This window comes from Phascolarctos cinereus, unplaced genomic scaffold (genome assembly GCF_003287225.1).
Source record: "Phascolarctos cinereus isolate Bilbo 61053 unplaced genomic scaffold, phaCin_HiC Scaffold_1;HRSCAF=81, whole genome shotgun sequence".
In the NCBI taxonomy this organism is placed as follows: Eukaryota; Metazoa; Chordata; class Mammalia; order Diprotodontia; family Phascolarctidae; genus Phascolarctos; species Phascolarctos cinereus.
Window position 1 is genome coordinate 285,511,275 of NW_027555514.1, and position 19,073 is coordinate 285,530,347.

Here is a 19,073-nt window from a genome sequence, read left to right on the forward strand (position 1 = left end):
CACACCAGCTAAAATTAGCTCCTGAATCTAAAAGGCCTGGAGACACGGGGAGACCCTAAGCACAGCTCCTTCATTCACCTTTCCCTCAGACTTCTCCAGAAACTCCCGGTTCCAATGCCTCATGATGCCTAGGAAGGGATTTAAAAGGAAATATGAAGGCAAGAGAGGCCCAGCCAGGATGGAGGTTCTGAGCCTCTCCTAGCTTCCCAGTCCCCCTGAACCAAAGCGAGGGGCTGAAGCTTAGCCAAGCATTCGACACCACTGCAGCCTCAAGGGGGACTTTACTCAACACCAGCCTTATGTTGCCAACTCCAGTCCAAAAGGCAATCTGCGTAAGAGCAGGGAACTGCTGCTGCCTCAGAGCCAGACGCGCCACCTGCCCGGTGAGAAATCCGTCTCTGCCCTTCAGCGGGAGGCGGCTCGGGCTTCTGGAAGGCTGTCTGTCCTAGGGAGCACAACTTCTAGCCGGTCTTCCCCCCCCCCCCGGAAAGGCCTCCAAGTACGGCCCAGACACTGTGCCTGCCTGTGGTCTGAGGACCGGGAAATAAGCATCTAGTAAGCACCTACTATAAGGGACAGCTAGGTGGCTCCGAGAATAGAGTGCCAGGCCTGGAGTCAGGAAGACCCAAGTTTAAATCTGGCCTTAGACACATACCAATAGTGTGATCCTGGGAAAGTCACTTCACCCTATTTGTCTCAGTTTCCTCATCTGTCAAATGAGCTGGAGAAGGAAATGGCAAACCGCTCTGGACCCAAGAAAATCCCAAATGGGGTCGCAAAGAGTCGGATGCAACTGAAATGACTCAGCACCAAGAAGCACCTACTATGTGCCAGGCCCTGGGGGCACAGTCAAAAATGAAATCGCCCCTGCCCTCAAGGGGCCTCAAGTCTTCTCAGGGGAGACGATATATTGAATACAGACTATCTGTAAAACATCCAAATAAGGGGATAGATTTCATTGACCTGGGAAGGTCTTGGGGAGGAGCTCTCCCTCCCAGTGCAGGCTGGAACCTCCCCTCCTGCTCTGACCAGTCGGGCACTGTGAGAGGCAGTGACTGAGCAGGGTCACTCAGCCAGCTCGTGCCAGGGAGACACCCTGACCCTGGGTCTTGCTGGCTGCAGTCCCTTACTCCGTCCTCTTCAGACACACAACACTACGATGGTCTGGAAGCCTTCCAATAGGAGTGTTCCTGTCCCCTGAGACTTGTGCACAAAGCATCCGGCCCTACGTGCTGGTGGCCTAGGAAATGGGCTGAGCCTTGGGCTGTCTGCCTCTCATTTCTTCACCCTTGCTAGTGACCAGATCATTTTCTTTTTCTACCACACATTTCCTTGACATCTCTCACGCTGGATCATCTTCAAAGTCCTTCTTCATGGGTCATGAGATGCTGCTGCCTCCTCACACCCACCATGCCTCTCTCCATTATCCTCTAGGGATACTCATTTTTGCTCCTTCATAGACCATGGTGTTCCATGTCTTGTAGTCAAACAACCCTAGTGGAAACACTGGCACTAAAAAGAAGGGTCTTTGCTTCTTGGAGAAGTTTGGGGTCTTCAAAGCAGGAAAAACCTATTTGGCCGTCCAAATGAAATGATGACATACACATGCCCACATCCCTAGGGCATCCCTGCTAAGGGGGCAAGCCAGACCCTACAACCGATAACGTCTGGACTCAAGTCACGGACTCAAAGATGTGGCACCTAGGAGATCCCACCATGTTTGTCCATTATGGAAAAACATTTGACACAGTAGAGCAAAACGCTGCCATCACAGATGACCCTAACAAGGCACCTCTCGAACCATGCATCAAAATCCTTTAAGCTTCCTTGAAAGAGAGGACAGAAACAACAATGTGGTTCTAAACCGAAGGCCAGGTACTTCCCGCCGGGATGGCAGTTATGCAGGGCTGAGCCCAAGTGGAAAAGGGATTCTTACTGAGTGGGCAGGGCCTGCACAGGACATTAGGCTGGTGGCATCAAGTCACAGACAACTGCAGAGTCTCGTGGAAGTTACTTGTGATCCACTCAAAAAGGTCTGGGGTCACAGAGGAAAGATCTAGCAGATCAATCAGGTCTACTGCCCAGAATCCAAGGGAAGAAAAAGAGTAAGTGAGCTGCACTGCCTTCAGGCCCCTTGAATATACTATACACACACAGAGGAAAGTCAAGGTAATGGGAAAAGTGAGGATCAGAAAAGACCTCATGTAGGAAAGGCATCTGAGCAGAGCTTCTAAGGAAAGGAGGGACTCCACGATGCAGAAGTGAGGACGGAGGGCCTCTGAGGCACGAAGGGAAAGCCTGTGCACAAGACATGGAAGAGGAGATCAAGAAGCAAGTGGGAGCCACAGCAAGAAAGACCTTTTCATCATATGGCAAAGTGCACAAAGGGGAGTAATTCTGGGAAAATCAGTTGGAAACAGGCTACGAGAAGCTCTAAAGGTCAAACAAGAGTTTCCCATTGATCTTGAAGGTGACAGGACGCTGATGGTGCCACTGAGCAGAAGGAGTGCCACAGGCCCATGCTTTAGGCCGCCAGGGAGAGATGAGATCAATCAGGAGGCTACCGCAACACTCACAGGCCTGGACCAAGAAAACACATCCTGGGGGAGTGTGGAAGAATGCTCCATTTGGAATCTAAGGACCTCAGGTTCCAGTCCCAAGCCTGATAGCAGCTAGGCAACTAGGAGAAAACCCTTCCCTTCTCATCAGTAAAATAAGGGGCTTGGCCTACATCCTTCAAGTCTGTTCTCACTCTATTCCTAGGTCCAAGGCTCCACAGCTGGAAGGGCCCTCAGAGGCCTCCTAGACCAGCCCCATCATTTTGTAGATGAGGAAGCTGTGTCTGGACCACACAGGAAGAAGGCTCCAGGCAGGACTGGGATTCAGGGCAGTGGTCTTTCTGCCGGGCCACACCTGCATCCTAACCTCCTGGCCTCTCTCTATGCCTTCCAACTCACTGGTACACAAATACTGACTGCCCTTACCAGGTCCCTGCCCTGTGCAATAAGCAATGCAGATTCACAACTGTCTATGCGATTCAGGCTCTGGCCCTCCTGATGACAAGGCTGGAGGGTGACAAGATGGCAGGCTGGCTTTCTGACTAGCACCATCACTCACTTCTGGGAGGCAAGGGACAAATTATTTTGTGTATCACAACTATCATTTCCTCACCTACAGAAAGGAAGAGAGGGTCCACACTATGGAAATGATTCTAGGGGTAGTTCCACTCAAGCATTTCATCTTTTTTTCCAACAGTCTATTTATTAAATAAAAAGGCAATGGAGAAAATGCCAGCCATAAATGGGAAAAGGTTTTCCTTCCCCCTTGAAGGACCTGAACAGTTCCCAAAGAAGAGTTCCAAACAATTATCGATCATGGAAAAGAAAACCAACTGAGGTTCTGCCTTCCATTCAGAAAATTAGCCAAGCAAACCCGCATGGAAAGAGTCAATGTTGGATGGGGAAGGAGGGCACATGAAAGCACTACTGGGGTTGTCCACTGGTCTAGCCTTCTGGAAAAAAGCTCTGAATTCTGCTAAGAAAGTAGCTCAAAGATCCACATCTTCTGACCCAGAAATATTTCAAGCATGATTTTTTTGTAGTAGCAACAAAAAAAAAAAAAAGGAAACAAAGATTCCCATTGATCTTGGAATGGCTCATCCGATTGTAAACGTGATAGGATGTTGGCACTCAATAAGATAGGATGAATGTGAAGAACACAGGGACAATGTTTGTCAACGGATGCAAAGGAAGTGAGCAGAACCAGGAAAACGACGAACACTGTTCATCGGTGACAACACCGATGTTCATGGAGAGAACAAAACAAAACTGATGTTGGCGCAATTATGCTGCTGCAGCTTGGTCCATGGTGGTGGTGGTGGTGGGATCTACTGGGAAATGAAGATGATTAAAAACAAATTGTAGCAATATTTTTTTTTAAAGGAAAGAAGGTATATGTGGGGGCAGTCTTCTGACTGTGATGGGCAAAATCTCTTCCCATCTGGATCTTTTCCTTACCTGCTCCTCTCCTGATGCCTTCTCTCTCTTCCACAAAGCCCCACCCCAAGTTGGAAGGCTACTTATTCCCTACTTTGACTTGGATGCAGCCTTGAATACAGAGAAGCCACTTAATAGAAAGGTGATTGCCTGAAGCTAACCAACTGCACTGGTGGCTGTGTTATTATATATTGGCTTTGGACCATCCCAATCCAACGGCTGCAATTTGGGAACAGAAAGATCTGCAAAACCTTTCAGTATTTATGAATCTTAAAATAAAAAGATGACAAGGTGGTTGGTTTTTTTTTTGGGGGGGGGACCAAAAGTTATATCTTTTGATTCAACAGAGGAAAAACCTATCAGAGTACCATGGCTTGCAGAGAACCATCTGGGGAGAGATCTCTTCAATGCCTGGATTAAGGTCAATATCAGTGATTTGAATGAATGTCAGCTCCATCTCTTCCCCAAGAAGAAAAACCACTCCCACAGACAGAAAGGACCCAACCACCAGCACCAGCAGAGTCATTCCTAAGCCCTCTGACTCAGGCCCTGGGCAACACACCAGCAGTGCCAGAGACTTGAAACCATTCCCTATGCTTCACCCTTTGGCCAGGTCTCCATTAAGCATAGGAGGGAAGACGAGGTCTAGGTATTTCAGGGAAATACAATCTGCGTTTGATTAAATTATTCAGGTGGAGGGAGGCAGAGAAGAGGAGAAACAGATTTTTCTGTCTGATTGTTTCAATTCTACCTATCACCTTCATGTGCAAGGCAAGCAATGTAGAGTGGAAAGAGGGTAGTCTGGAATGAGAAAAATCTCCACTTACGAGAGTCAGCTCTGGCATGTCCTTGACCCCTCATCCCCACCCCAGCCTCAGTCCCTTTATCTGTAAAACGAGAAGCATCACACCTGTACAGTCTGCTGGCTCCTAAGCATGAGTCACTGGTGCGGGCCTGTCGGCATTACCCGCCCATCTAGATGACAGGATGTGTGCACATCACTACACCAAGCAGCAAGGGAATGTTTTCAGCAGAATTAAGCAAATCACGTACCTCGTCAATCTCAAAGAATTCAAGTCAAGGTCAAATCATAAAGAAAATCACAAGAGGATCAGATTAGGTATCTTTCTTACCTATGGCTAGGGCGATAAATGCTAAGCACACAAGGGACAGAGATCACAAGAGATAAAATATATCATTTCAATTCATGAAATTGAAAGGCTCTTGCATAAACAAAAGCAACTCAGGTAGGTAGGATAAGGGAAACCTGATTGGAGAAAAAAAGCTTTGCACCAAATATCTCTAAGGGTCCTACCCAAGATACAGAGGGAATGAACACAAATATTTCCGTCAGTAAACATTTATTAATCACCTTCTATATGCTAAGCACTGTACTAAATGTGGAGGATACTGAAGAAAGCAAAACAGACCATCCCAAGGAGCTCACAATCACAAAGACCAAAAGTCATTCCCCAATGGAGAAGTGGTCTACTAGGACAGCAGCAGTAAAACAACTGATTGGTCCCTCTGCTCTGGAGAGCATCTTGGAAGTCTGTTAAAAATACTTCTAAGGTTTTCAGGCCCTTTGATTCAGAGATCCCAACAATGGGCATCTAAGCCAAGGCGATCTGAGAAAAAGGTCTACATACACCCAACGGTCAGAGCAGCACTTTCCATGGTAGCAAAAAAGTGGAAATACAGGAGACCCACTCTCTGAGGAATGGAATGGGTAAGGTCACATCAAACAAATTAGAGGAACAGGGAAGAAACTTCCTTTCGGATTTTCGGGTAGGCAAGAGTCCATGGCCAAACAAAGGCAAGAGAGGATTAGAAGATAAAATGGATAATTTCGATTACATAAAATTTACAAATATTTGTAACAAACAAAACTAATGCAGGTAAAATTGGGAAAGAAATAGTTAAATGAGAAAAAAAAATCTCAGCACAAAGTTTATTTGATGAAAGTCTTATTTTCCAAGATCTAAAAGAAGTTGACTGAAATGTATAAGAGCCATTCCACAATTACCAAATGGTCCAAGGATAAGAACAGGTGGTTTTCGAAGGAAGAAATCCAGACTACCCAGTTATCAAGAGAAATACAAATTAAAGAAACCTGAGGTTCCACCCCACTCTCAGACTGGAGAAGATAAATGGATGGATGGGCAGGTGGATGGATAGATGGAAGGAAAGAAAAGGACAAATGCTGGCACATTAAAGCACTGTTGGTAAAGCTGTGAATTGATTCCGCTGGTCTGAAAACCACACTGCATACACCATTTGACCCAATGATACCACTAATAGTGAACAATAGAGATGAGCAGAACAAGAAGGAAAGACCATCAAATGGAGAAAGGCTGAATAAATTATGGCATGTAGACGTGACAGAATACCACTGTGGTGCCAGAATTTATGAAAAGGAGGGTTTCTGAGAAGCCTGGAAGATTTGTATGAATTGATGTGGAATGAAGTGAGCAGAACCAGCCTAACAACATAGATGGTGCCAGCACACTATAAAGACAAACAACGGCGAAAGACTGAAGACCTCTGATAATATCACGACCCACCACATTTCCAGAGGAGTCCTGACAGAGAGGTGACGGACTCAAGATGGATGAGACGACACAGCTCATGTGGGCATTTGTTTTGCTTGAACATGCAGATCTGCTACAAAGGCATTCTTCCCCCCACCCATGGGGGACAGAGGGGGAAAAATAAGTGCTTGTTAGTAAAAAACAAAAACAAAAACAACAACAACAAAAACTTTTAAAAAACCAGTGTAGGATTTGGAATCAGGAATCTTGGGTGCACCCCCTAGCTTTTCCAATGACTTGTGATCCTGGGCAAGTCACTTCATGGCCATGGCCTTGCATAGCTTTCATCTATAGAATCTATAGAATGAAGGGTCCAAGCTAAACCCCCTCAGAGGTTCCTTCTGTTTCCAAAGTTAGGACCCCATGATCCCCTAAGCTACAAAACCACTGGAAGATTTGTATGAAATGATGGCAAGCAAAGGTAGAGAACCAGGCAGACGACACACATAATGACTTGAGTCCTACAGAGGGGAAAAAGAAGTCCAAAGGAAGGCTACACAATGACCAAGACTAAGCCTGGCCCTGGAAAAGAGGGCAGAGAAATCCTCCCTCGGTCCCTTTCCTGCCCAGCACGGCAGGTCACAGGTGGGGGGGGGGTGCTTGGCACTGAGGGACGTGAGCGATGGACTGGACTGCTCCCCATCCTCTTCCACGTCTTTACAGCCTGTTACAAGCCCCTGCTTGTGAAGCAGGGGGAGAGGGAAGAGGGCTTTGTCTGGAAATGAACACAACATAAGAACAAAAGGCAGAATTTAGAATGGTGTAACATTTTTTAAAAATGTTTTTAATGGAAAAAACCAAAAGAAATTTGAGGAGAAAAGGAAACAATCCAAAAACACTTATCAGTTCCAAGCAAGGAATTCTGCTCTACCTAGGGAAAGAGGAAGATTAAAAACAAACAAACAAAGAACCAAAAACAGCACTTGCTCTCCAGAGCAAGGTTAGGAGAGTTATCTCATTAAGAGCAAACAAGGCACGGTGTGATAGGGATGGAAGCCCAAGAGGCGGGAAGTGACACGAAGGGTCTGTGATTTCCCTGGTACGCGGGACATTGCCTGAGCCTTCTGGGGGTTATTTATTTGCTCAGGAATACACCAGCTAACTGTGCCTGGGTCAGAGGCAGGTCCTGAACTCAACCCAGCTGACTCCAAGGGCAGCTGTTTCTGAAAGACATTTTCTCCCATCGATCTCCAAAAATGAGGACCACCAAAGCCACACGTACCACCGCCACGTCACACATCACAGTCTGGCTTCAAGCAAACACAGGTCTAACTCCAGAAGGGACTCAGTTCAGTACCCGTTTCTTCCATAAAGGGCACAGCAAAAATCCTACCAATTCAATCAAATGTTTCAAATCGTTCCTTGTGTTTTGGTGCTTAAAGCTAATTTTAATTTTTAAATTTAGGAACTCTAGAAAGTGAGCGTTGCTATGAGAACTTTCTCTCGCCCACACTGCACATACTGTATATCCTGAAGGGCTTTAAACAGCCTCACTCGTAATCAAAAATACTACCTACTCGATGGGCAAAATGGGCAAGTCAAACGTTGCCATGAGAACCTTGTCTTCTAGCTACCATTTTAAATGTACAACTTGCATATATTCTTCTCCCAAATGTTTAAAAAAACCACAACATTTTGGGAAGAGAAGAGGAAAATGAGATCTACTAATGCCACCCTGTTCCCAGAAACCAAGCACATGCAAAGCACGCAATTCACTAGAGACACGTGTGCTTAGAGCCTGACGCCCTTGAAGGCTGGCAGCCCAGGCGATCTCATCACTGAGGTACAGAGAAGCCAAGGGCTCCGACAGGTCCAGACATCTGGGATCATCTGGCTCCTCCCAGGGCCTAGGCTGGGGCTCGGCACACAGGATATGCTGAAGAAATGCTCGCTGAGATCTGGAGCACCAAGCTCCTTTCTTCATACATGAGAAGAACGGGATCAAGACAGGTGACTTTTCCAAAGTCGCACAGAAGTAAAAAGTAGAAGAATCAAAAACTCAAAGCCAGGGTTCTTTTCTAGGCCGCTGGGTGGAAGAGTAGATAGAACTCCGCATTCAGGAAGACCTGAGTTCAAGTTCTGGCTCAGACACGGCAAGTCACTTCCTCATCTATAAAATGAGGCTAAATACCCCTCTCTCCAAGGGTGTCAAGTGGATCTAGTGAGAGACTTGCCCTGGTTCCTAATGCTATGCTAGAAGCAGGTCCATCTCTGCCCTGCACACAAGCATCGCTGAAGCCTACACGGGGCTCCAAGTGCACAGCCAAGAAAGGATCGATGTCCAGAAACATGTCTTTTTAAGCGAATGTACACAGACGGATGGTTATCACCCTTGGGTAACATCAGTCCAACAAGGAGAATAGAACCAGTGAAATGAGATGGACTGTCAACCCTTTGGGCCAATGTAAGAACAAGAAATTTTCTATCCATTTGAGAGAGATCCACAGAGCTGTTTGAAAGGAAGAAGAGGGAACCCGAGAGGTTAAGACTAAGGTATGCTGGCCAAGCTGCCAGTTCAGGTACCTCTAACCCAGTCTCTGGGCCAGCCCTGGCCCAAGCCTTTGCTCTGAGGGCTGGCAATGCAGCAAATTTACTTGACCTTGGGCAAGTCACAGCTGGGAGGTGGGGTCAAGAGAATTTGGACAAAATCAGCTCTGAGCTTCCTTCTCAGAGTGTGACTCAATCAACCGAAGGCTGTCAGAGCTACAAAGCACCTTAAAAGATCATCTACAAGAGGCTGGGGCAGGAAGAAGATGGCAAAGACTTGTCCAGTCCTAGTGTTCTGACCCTTGTTTGTAACCTGGTCTTCTTGGGGTAGTTGGTCTGGCAAGCCCATGTAACCCCAAAGGATTACAAAGAGAAAGCAATCCCACTTTTAATAAAAGATGTGCTTTTTTCCCCATCCAAGTTGACAGACATGACCCCCTCAAGTCTATTCAGGGCCCAGGTTAAGAACATCTGACATGGTCCAATCCCCTCACCTTCAGGATACAACCTGCTTAACCAATGTGCCCTGGGCTAAAATAGTAGGGGTAGAGCCTAGACTAGAACTCAAGTCCCTCTGGAGCCTGGTTCTTATGTCTCCTGAAAGCCCGAGGCTATGCCCTCTCCTCCACCCACTCAGGCATTCTGAAGGCAGCAGAATGTTCCTCTTCTAAAGAGCAAGCAAAGGACTATGAAAATTAGAAAAAATTATTCAAATTGGATGTTAATATTATTTAAAACTGAGCTCTAATTAGAAAGTAAGTTACCATGCTTTATCAAGAGCCTATATCAGTCAAAGGGGATCACCTTCCTGCCTGGGGCCCATTACACACCAGCAGGACCTGACTGACCCCTGCCCCGAGACAGTGGGCCCTGCTTTCTGTTGGCCAGCGCTTCATTTTCAAATCTCCCCATTCAACAAGCTCACAAGATGAATATTTCCCTAAAAATTCAAGATTCAAAATTTCTTCCCCCAAGATCCAAAGCACTTAAGAAAACTTTAAAAAAACCTATCATTTGTAAGAAAATCCACCCTGGCCAGCAGGTGGATGTGGGATCCCCACCCCAAACTTGGTAGCAGCCTCAATGGGGTCACCTTAACTGAGTCTATGCAGGCTCTAGATAAAGCGCCCCCACTCCCAGAGGCCTTCAAGTCAGAAGAAAGGGACTGAGGCAGGAATCACTGCACTAGAGACTTCTTGGCTTCCAGGGCAGCAGCTATGCTGAAAGAAAAGGAAACTGTCCAACCTCCTGAAAGAGACTCTGGGAACGGCCCAGTCCAAGCTCTCACTGTAGAGATGAAGGAACAGAAGAAGGTTAAGTGATTTGCCCAAAGTTACAGCACTAGTCAGTGACAGAGCTAGGGACAATGGCACCCCCCCCCATCAATCTGGCACCCTTACCACGCATGCAAATGAACTTCAACTAATTACCTTAGAAGAGTTTTAAAAAACACACACACACACACAGTTTCTGGAAACTGCAATCTTTTACACGCAGCCATAAAAGTGTTGGCCCAATTGTAAATATCTCTCCAGGACTGCCCATACAGCCAAGCACAGACGGCTTAAACAACCAGAAATAACCCAGAAAAACCACCATGGACACACTTCCCAATTCAGATGCGGAGCCAGGGAAGGCGACTGCAAAGGAGAATCAGCCACAGAAGCCGACGGATTCTTCCCTAGGAAAGCCTCGGCTCCCATCGGAGTGTCCGGAAGAGCAGCCCAGTGGGGAAGCCTGGCCAAGGCCAACTGCTGTACCTGAATTCTGCGGGATCCTCCCAGCAAGGGCGGAAGCAGGTGCCACAGCAGCTAATGATCATTCAGTCCAACCAATCAACACAAGGAGCCTTCATTAAAGGCCTACTATGTACCAGATTCCACATTACAAACTCAAGAAAAAGAAGCCTGAGCCTCCTGGAGGAAGAAGACAAAGCAATGGAGGGGGGTTGGGGGGGTGAGGCTCCCAAAGGCTCAGAGGGGGCTATGAGTTCCAAACGGCACCAGAGGGAGAAAGCTGCAGCAGGCTGGGGGGAGGGGCAGCCCATGGGACTGAGTAATGAGTCATCAGCCGGGAGGATTGGCATCTAAAGCCCCTCACAATCCGGCTCCAGCCTCCATTTTATCCTCCACACAAGCTGGAGCCACACAAGGTTCTCACAGAGTGAAGAGACATGGCCAGATGAGTGCTTTGAGATCAGTTGGACCGGGCAGAAGACAGAAGAGGAAAGGCTGCCACTGGAAGGCTTGCTTTGCCTGTTTCCTTGGACTGTAAGCTCCTGGAGGACAGGGGCGGTCTTCTGCCTCTTTTTGTCGCTCCAGCTCTTAGCAGGGCCCGGCACACAGTAGGCACTGGGTGACAGTGCAGACTGGCATCATTCTTGCAATCTGACCTATCTTTAGGCTCTTCCCCCACGGCCCATCCCGGGATGTTGTCCTTTTCTCTTCTCTCTCTTCACTGATGCTGAATTCCGGTCCTACAACTCCAGCTGCCTTCGGGGCCTTAGCATCACTAAAACAGAACCTGGTCTTCCCCCGAAGGCTGCTGCCTGACCAGCTCACCTTCTTTCTGCCATCCCTCCAGCTCTCCGGTCTCCGCCACTGTCCTGACTCTGCCAATTCCACCTTCTCACCCCTGGTAGCAGCCCTAACACAGGTCTGCAGGGCTGCAATGCCCCCAGGTTCTGCCCTTCTCCAATCCATTCTCCACATGGCGGCTGTCCAACGGGTCTTCCTGCTCTGCCACGTCCCTGTCCCATTCAAAAATGGCTCCCAACTACCTTTAGGATCAAATGCAAACTCTTGGGGTGTTGACAGCCCTTCCCAATCTGCTTCCAGGCAGATTCTACTACTTCCCCAGTAGACAAACTAGTCTACTTGAGTTCAGAACCCCCAAATTCCAGCCCCTAGCCTTCCCCCTGTCCCTCCACACTCACATCTCTCAAGACCCCAAGTGTCATTTCCTGTCAGAGACCTTTCCTGACCTCTCCCCCGACCACGACTTTGTACGTGTTCTGTCCTTGGAGAGCACATGGAACTGAAACTCCCTGAAGGCTGACAATCTCAGTGCCTGATCGGGAGGAGGAACTGCAGGAATGCTAGCTGGCTGCTGAGTGGAGGTGCCCTCACAGAAATACAAGACAGAGGAGGACAGGCGCTTTTAGAACGTCCACCAGACAGCAGAGCTCTGGAGAGAGGCGCCCCCAGGGGAGCTGACGGAGGATGGAAGCCTATTCCCTTTTACAGATGGGGATCACCCAGCCACAATGTGCCTGGAGGCAGATTCCGAGCACCAGTCTTCCTGCACTCGGCAGAATACCATGATTACCCCACCACGCTGCCTTCTTGTGCCAGACAGATCCTAGAACTGGTGGTCATACATCAGCGCTTTCAATCCCAAACATCAGATGCATCAAACTCCATGGGTGTTCCAGTAATGGAAATCTATCCAGAGCTGCCTGTCTGTTTGCTGGTCTGATCAGTTTTATTTTGAAAGGTGATCCTCACGCGGTGACATTAGCTGTGTGTCCAATACGTGCCCAACACAATTCTGAGGTTGCTCTGAAAGCGTGTACCCCCAATCTCCCTCCACCCTGACAGCAAAGCCTCAGGTGCTTACAAGCTTTCAAAAACTAAGCAGTGAAACCAATTGGTTTCCTTCAGGTACCTCCCACAGTACGAACAAAAGGGATAAACTAGATGCACTGAGCACTAAAGCACCCTTGGGTGAGTAATCCCACCAACTTAACACTCCACAAGAAAAGCTGTAGGGGATGTAACCAAACTTCTGTGAAAGCATCTCTCCCCCAGAAGACCACTCCCCTCTTCTTTCCAGGGGCAGGGATGGCGCATCACACTGTAGACACTGCCCACGGGACGATGGCTCCCCCAACCCCCTTTTATTCTTGGTTCTAAGGGGGAGCATCCGAGGGAGTTTTGACGGGAAATGTCGACTTAGTTTTAAACACTCGACCTCCAAAACTTCTCTCACACCAGTCTCTGAGACTGAGACGGGGACCTTAAACTCCTCAGTCGGCTCCATTCCCAAGCAGGCCAACTGCAATCCATCAAATCCCATCACACATGTACCTCCCGAAAGTCAGGGCACCAAGTGCACATGGAAAACAGAAAGCTCTTCCCACTGGGCCCAGCCCAGACAGTCAAACTCTCACAGCCCTTTCTGAAACCTAAGGCAGGAACACTTGGATGCGGGCAATCAATCACAAGAATTCAGGGCCGAAAAGTAGCCCTATGCCCTAGGGCCATCTCCACCAGCTGCTAGCAACTCCAGTGCTCCAATGCTGACTTCTGGCTGGAGCTGGCTAGTGTTAAAGTAGATAGATACACACACACACACACACACACACACACACACACACACACACACACACAGAGTGTAAGTTAGGGGAGACAACCCTAAACTGTTGGAGCTGAAAGGGTCTTTACAGGTAAGGAAAAGGAGCAGAGCCTGATTCACTCAAGACATTGTGTTTTACCGGTTTTTAAATCCTGCCTGAGACACTAACTGTGGTCACTTCACTTCCACCTGCCTCAGTTTTCTGGGCTGTAAAATGGGGTAACAGTAATAGAACCTCCTTACCTTTGTTGTAAGAATCAAATGAGATAACTGTAAATCGCTTAGCACCGTTCCTGGCACAGAGCAGGTGTTACAGAAATGTCAGCTGCTATTAGGACCACATGATCTCTAGGCCCAACAGCAACTGTAGGCAGTACTAAATATTATCCCCATTCTACAAATGAGGAAAAACGTGGACTTAGAAATGTTGAGATATCTGCCTTTACCAGACTCCCAATATGAAGCCAAAAGGGCCCATGATCGATCACTCAAGAACATAATACACACTCCCCCTCAGCCTCTAAGCTTCCAGACAGAAGATCCTGGGAATTGAGGCCAACCTCACCAGCCTGGATTCAGAAGACCCACTGCCAGCCTTACCCCTTGCTGCCCACTCGGCCTCATCTATAAAAGAGGGGTTTAGACTAGATGAGCTTGGAGATCACTGAGTGTGTGATCTCATGACCCCACTCCTTCTGTGCCCTTCTCCAGTCTGTCCTTTCAAGTTACCAAGGGGAGTTCCTCAATGACACCCATCACAGCTCTTTAATCTGCCCCCACAGAAACCCCTCTGGGCCTGGACACCTGAACCCCCAGAGCGCTCTCCTATTCACTCTTTCCTAGCTCTGAGTTTTCACTGCCACTGTCCTCCTTGGAAAGAAAAAACTGGAGGCAAAAAGGAGTGAAACTGTCGCCCTGCGACCTTGGCAAAGTCATTCCAATGTTCTGATCCTTAGCTCTTCTGTGGAAAGGGGGCTTAAGAATACCCCGCAGCACAGGCGTTGAGTAAGAATCAAATAGGATCATCTGAACATATGCAAACGGGAACACACATGGATGTGTAAGTACACATGCTACAGAGGCTCCTAGCATAGGACTCAGTTGGGGGGGGGGGTTCTATCTGGGCCTGCCCTTTCATTTTACAGGTGAGCAAAGCGAGGCCCAGAATAATCCTGTCAATCCATCAAACACTTATTGGTGACTGACTGTGCGGGGCACAGCAACTCCTGGAGAATCCTCAGATGGCGATTCGGTCACTCTGGGAGGACAGGCTCTGGCCGGGCGAAGCTTGCCCACCCAGCCTTAGGGGTCTCCCCAAACACACCCCCCCCTGCTGGATTTTAGACCCCTCACACAACCCGCCCCCCTTGGGCCCAGCTGATTTTTCCAAGGAGACCCCTCCCTCTCCGGGCTGACCGCCGCCCCACTCTGCTCGGTGCTGCACCTCCCCCCCTCCATCCCGTCGGCACACAGTAGGTGCTTGCGGACCGGCCTGGCCGACCTGTCAGCAGAGCCCAAGCGGCCAGCCGCCGTCCGGCGTGAAGCGCTTTGCAAACGCCGGAGGCTCGGCAACAAACGGCGGGTGGGGGGCCGCGGCCCCTCCCTCCCGGGAGGCCGCCCATGTAAACACGGACCCCCGGCCCCCAAAGCAGCCACGTGCTCCGCGAGTACACACGGCCCCCTCCCCCGGGGGAGGGGCTCGCGGCGGCCCAACCCAGGAAGTGAGCGGCCCGGCCGAGGGGGGAGGGCCGGCCCGGTCCACATGGTTCGGGGCCGCTCCGCCGGCCTGCCCCCCATCCCCGAGCCCGGGGGCGCCGCAGCCCCGGCCGCCGAGTGCCCCCCGACCCGCCCCGGGCGCCGCGGCGGGCAGGGGGCGGAGGAGGGGGAGGGAGCGGGGCGCGAGCCGGGCAGCGGGAGGAAGCGGGGCCGGGGGCAGCGCGGGGCGGCGGTTACCTGGGCCCTCACTCGGGGCTCGAGGCCGCGCCTCCCGGGGCCGGCCCGGCCTCCCCGCACCCCCCGTCCGTCCTCGTCCTCCCTCCCCCGACGGGCGCTCGCGCTCGCTCCCTCTCCCCCCCCCCGCTCGCTCACTCACCCGCTCCCTCACTGGCTCGCTTGCGGCTCGCTCCCCGCTCGCAGGCTGGCGGGCTCGGGCCGGACTCGCCTCCCCGGGCCGGGGCTCAGCGCGGGGCCCCCCGGCCGCAGAGGCAGGGGCTCAGGCCGCCGCGCTCCTCGGCCCCGGCGCGGTTCCGCTCGGGGCTGCTTCTCTCCATTCTCCCAAACACACAGGAAATAACAGAGGGTCACGTGACGCCGCACCGCCAATCAGGGGCCGCCCGGGCAGGGGCGCGCGGGCGCGCGGGAGGCGGGGGGGGGGAAACGTGAAGGAAGGGAGGGGGGAAGATGGGAGGGGGAGGAGGAGGGAGATGGGAGGGGAGGAGGGAGATGGGGGAGGGGAGGAGGGAGGAAGGAAGAGAGAGGGGAGCAGGGAGATAAGAGAAAGGAGGGGAGGAGGAGGGGCAAGGGGGAGGGGAAGTGGGGGAAACAGGGAGAGCAGGGGCAAGGGCAAGACCCCCAGGAAGGCGGAGAAGGCCTCCTCTTCCCGGGCACCTGGGGGGCACCTGAGCAGACCAGGAGGGTGGAGGGCGGGTGCCCCGTCTCCCCCAGGGCCCCCTGCTGCTCCCCGGTGCCAGGCCTGGGAGGGGGCACCCCGCCTGAAGCGGTGCAGAGGGTCTAGGGCTGGCCCAGAGAGGGGAAGGGGCTTCCCCAAAGCCACACAGCTCCCCGGGCCCTTCGGCTGCATCAACCTTGTGTAAACCAGACATATTCCCTGAAACCTTCCTGTAACAAAGGCGGGGAAATGCAACAACCTAGGACTTAAAACCTGTCCCAAGGTCTTGGCCATAACCCCATGCCGGGGGGGGGGGGGGGGGGGGGCGGCGGCCCTGCAGAGCCTGGACCTGGGAACCCAGATCCAGGCCTGCTTTGGGGCCTGGCCAGTGCACTTCCTCCTCCAGGCCTCAGTTTCCTCCCCTGTAAAGATGATTCATGACAAGGAGACAAGATGGTCTCTTCCAAGCACGTGGCAACAGATCCCATAAATATAAACTGGTAACAAATCTAAGCTCATGAGGCAGATCACAGCAACACAGGCTTGGGTCTGAACCGGACTTGGAAGTCCTCTGAGTCAAGTAACTTGAGGAGTGCTGAACTTGCTTTGTTTTTTTAATTTCCATAAGTAGTTCAATAGAATGCGCTGTCTGCACATATTTAAAAACACAATTCTGAGCAGGGTCCTCAGCTTCACCAGACCAGCTGTCCAAGGGGTCCAGGCATGAACAAGAAGGGCTCCTGCCAAGTAACTGGGCCAAGATGCCTCCGGCAGTAAGGGACCCCTCCCCAGACGGTTCTCACAGTCCCAAGATTGGAGGCTCCGGCTCAGCTGATGGTTTAGCTGGGTGTCCTTGGCCAGTAACACCTGCTGTGTCTGGCCTCAATTTCCCCATCAGTAAAATGTAAACTGAGGGGGTTCAGCCACTGCTGCATCTCGAATGATGCCACCTCTCTAGATAAGAAGAAACACATTCCTCCTTTTCTGATGATTCTTTAAAAATAAAAAAAAATTCCATGAAAAGATTGTTGAGATGAAAATAATAAAATTCTCTCCCTCTGCAAGAGGCGGGAGAAGGGGCTGATAGGGAAGGGAGGGGAGGTTTCTGGGGACTGGGCTCCCCCTCCCTTCCTCCACAAAAGAGACCCACACATTCCAGATGCCTCAGGGCTTCCAGGGAGAGCTGGCTCACCATCCCTGCCCACCCCCAGGCCTCTGCCCAAAGGGATTCGGGAGGCAGGTTAGGCCTTGGCAGAGGGGGACTCTGAGCCTGGGGAAATTGGAGATCAGAGGAGGGAATGTACAGACCCACCTAGTGAATTCCCCAGGAATGCTGGGAGAGCTAGGCTGTGCAGGGAATCCTATCCCAAGCTCCTCTCCCTCTCCCCAAAGCAAAGGGTGGAAGAGTTGGCTGAGGCATCAGCTCCTGGAGGGAATTTCACTTGCAGATTCACATCCAAGCCAGCCCGCCCCAGGAAAGGAGAAGCCCTTTGAGGTTTTCAGAGCCAGCAGAAAGGCCTCATCAGCTGCGTGCAACCCTGAGCCCATCATGCCCTCTCTCTGGGCCTCAGTTTCCCCAGCTGTCAAGTGAGCATGATCTCATAGGACCTAGCCAAATAAGAGGCTGCAAAACGGAGGTTTAGGAAAAGGTAGTGGTTTGCCCACAGCCTTGGGAACTGGGAAGTTTTAAGGATCCAGGATTTGAACCTGGGTCTCCTGACTTCAGGACCAACACTTTGCATCTCAACTCAATGATTTGTTGTGTATGGAGGCAAATGGGGGATGGGGGTGGCGGCTGTAACGTACATTAGGGTTAAATGTAGAGTTTCTGACCAGACATTGATCATGGCACTGTGAGTAAATATCAGGTCCCTGAGGGCAAAGACTGTTTCACCTAGAATTCTATGCTCTTTGTCTTTGTTTTAAAAAATCCAGCAGGGCCCAATACAATGTCCTGAATACGCCATCCTCGATACTCCAAGGAGAATGTTCACCTTTAGTCCCTCCCCGCCTCGGCTTTCCCGCTTCCCTTTGCAAAGACGACCTGGTTTTCCTCCATCTGTACCCCCAATGTGCTCAGCACGGTGCCAGGCACACAGGAGACACTCCAGTGCTTCTCATCTCTCTGGCTATTCCTCGTTGGAGGAGGAAGGCCTCCCCAGGCAGGGCTGCTCTAGTCTGCCCACACACATGCCACCGCCGGTTCACCCAACCTGACAGGGCACCCCTTTCTTTCCGTCATCATCTCAAGGATGTCAACGGAAGGAATCGTTGACATCCTCGTCCTGCACAGAAGGAAGCAATGGAGAAGCACTTCTTAAATGCTCAGTATACACTGAGGGTAGTAGCCAGGGGGCGCCACAGTGAATAGAGCGCCAGGCCTGGAATCAGAAATGCTCGTCTTTCTGAGTTCAAATCCAGCCTCAGACACTCAACTAGCTGTGTGACCCTGGGCAAGTCCCTTCATCCTGTTTTCCTCCATTTCCTCATCTGTAAAATGAGCTAGAGAAGGAAATGGCAAATCACTGCAGTATCTCTGCCAAGGAAATCCCAAATTGGGGTCACAGACATAACTGAAAAAATAAAAATGACAACAAAACCATGCACTGAAGCCTGGTTTAGAACAGAAGAGCTAGGAAAAGCCCTTAGAGGCCATCCGGCCCAACCCCCACCTTTTATAGATGAGGCAAGTGACTTGTCCAGGGTCACACAGCTGGTACATGTCCGAACCAGGTCAAGGTGTCCTTACCAGCAGTCTATTCCCTACAGCCCACCCCAAACACAAGGCTGCTCTATACTGGGTTCCAGTCACAATGAATGTTTGCTAAATTGCATTGGACCAGGGCTAGCCTCCCTTTTATTCTTTTTTTTTTTAGGCAAATGGGGTTAAGTGACTTGCCCAAGGTCACATAGCTAGCGTCAAGTGTTTGGTCTGAGGCCGGATTTGAACTCAGGTCCTCCTGACTTCAGGGCCAGTGATCTATCTACTGTGCCACCTAGCTGCCCCTGGCCTCCCTTTTAGAACCTACAGAATTT

At 50.6% G+C, this 19,073-nt stretch overlaps 1 protein-coding gene across 3 annotated transcripts in view; it reads right to left on the reverse strand.

The window, feature by feature from the left end:
* TCF20 (transcription factor 20) overlaps window positions 1-19,073 on the reverse strand; it is a 200,378-nt gene that overhangs the window by 83,964 nt on the left and 97,341 nt on the right. For 2 of the 3 annotated variants that reach the window (XM_020982774.2, XM_020982770.2), the window contains exon 1: window positions 15,522-15,710. The exons of the other annotated variant lie outside the window; for it this stretch is intronic. The gene's annotated coding sequence lies outside the window, so the exon portion shown is untranslated. Of the gene's footprint in view, window positions 1-15,521; window positions 15,711-19,073 lie in introns of those variants that run through there. 3 annotated transcript variants of the gene reach the window in all.